Genomic DNA, 1,973 nt, shown 5'->3' with positions numbered 1-1,973 from the left:
GGGCAAAAGATATGTGCTATGCAAACCATCTTCAAACATTTGGAAGGCTGTCCAAGAGTAGATGGAGAGAAAACTTGTTTTCTGTGGATCCAGGGAGGAATAACCAACCAAACAGGTTAAAATTGAAATAGGAAGCATTTAGATCAGGCATCCCCAAACTGCTGCCCTCCAGATGTTTTGGCCTACAACTCCCATGAACCCTAGCTAACAGGACCAGTGGTCAGGGAAGATGGGAACTGTAGTCCAAAACATCTGGAGGGCCGAAGTTTGGGGATGCCTGATTTAGATTAAACATTAGGAAGAACCCTCTAATGTCATGAGGTTTTTTGATAGTGGAGCAGATTGCTTTGGTCATGCTCTGCTTCATTAGGGGCAACTAAGCAGAGCCTGGATGAAGGGCAGTAGCTCAATATGAAAGCATCTGCCTTAGATGCAGAAGGTTCAGGGTTCAATCCCTGGCATCTCCAAGTAAGGCTGGGAGAGACAGCTGTTTGAAATCATGAAAAGCTGCTGCCAGTCAGTGTAAACAACACTGAGGAATAATAATAATAATAATAATAATAATAATAATAATAATAATAATAATAATTTATTACTTATACCCCGCCCAGCTGGCTGGGCATCCCCAGCCACGCTGGGCATCTTCCAACAGAATATTAAAAACTTCCCTAAAAACAGGGCTGCCTTCAGATGTCTTGTAAAAGTCAGAAGACCCTCGGCACTGGACCTCAGTGGACCTCAGTGTCCGGGTTGAATGATGAGGATGGAGATGCTCTTTCAGGTATACTGGGCTGAGGCCATTTAGGGCTTTAAAGGTCAGCACCAACACTTTGAATTGTGCTCGGAAATATACTGGGAGCCAATGAAGGTCTTTCAGGACTGGTGTTATATGATCTCGGCGGCCACTCCCAATCACCAGTCTAGCTGCCACTAGTAGCAGTCTGACTCAATATAGGACTCAGTATAGTTCCTGGGTTCCTACGGCCAGTCACCAGGTTCCTAGGGTTAGTAGTATATTTCTTGCATCAGCAGGGATTTGGACTAGAAGACCTGCTGATGCACCTTCAGCCTCTATGATTCTATAACTGTTCAGAACTTCCCTTCCACCTCTACATAAGAGATAATGGCAAATTATATTCTGTATTTGGGCAGATAATCACATGGCAAGAAGAAGCCAAGATGCAGCTCAGCAGCTGCAAGCATATGGATGCAATCTGCCCAGCTCAACTACTGCACAGACACACATTCAAGCACATAGAAACATGGCAATTCTTTTGTTCCCCAAAATCTGCTTGCCCTGTGGCAGTAGAAGGACGGTATGGGAAAAAATAGGAAGCATAGGATAGCTTCCTATGATAGCTGGAGGAATGACAAGAAAACTCCTATCTGTATAAGCATTTAGTCATAGTCCAAGCACAGCCACCAGGGGGCAGTTTGAACCTGCAGGATTCTGGGGGGGGGGGGGTGGAAGAGGAGAAGAAAGAAGAAAAGCTTACTACGGATATGCTATCCTAGCAGTTGTAGTCTGCTGGGATGTCTGACCTGCTAGGATTCTTCACTGAAAACAAAACTAGGTCAGGAAATGGTAGAAAAATCACAACCATTTGGTATGTGAAATTGAGAAAAGCATTGAGAAATACCAGACAAACTAAGCTTTTAGGCTACAAAGCCTTGCCTTCTGTACCGGAAGAGAATGGGCATGGACTACAACAGTTTAGTAAGAGTCCCTCCTGATGCCCTTTTTACTGCACGTTCATGATGATTCCTGCTCATTGATGGCATCGGGGTGGCACACGTGAAATTGTTTTCAATATTTTTTGTGCCTGCCCAAGTTTCAGGGTAGATATACTGCTTCGTTTCCACTTGGTGCATTTCTTGTAGCTTCCTGCTGAAACCCTGTAACTTTTTATAACTTTTAATGCTCTGCTTTACTGTATTTTTTTGTCCTGCTCCTGCTGCGCTAGTGTGCCCCC

The sequence above is a fragment of the Zootoca vivipara genome, chromosome Z1 (genome assembly GCF_965207765.1).
Source record: "Zootoca vivipara chromosome Z1, rZooViv2.hap1.1, whole genome shotgun sequence".
NCBI classification, from domain to species: Eukaryota; Metazoa; Chordata; class Lepidosauria; order Squamata; family Lacertidae; genus Zootoca; species Zootoca vivipara.
Note: the sequence above shows the minus strand (reverse complement) of the source record.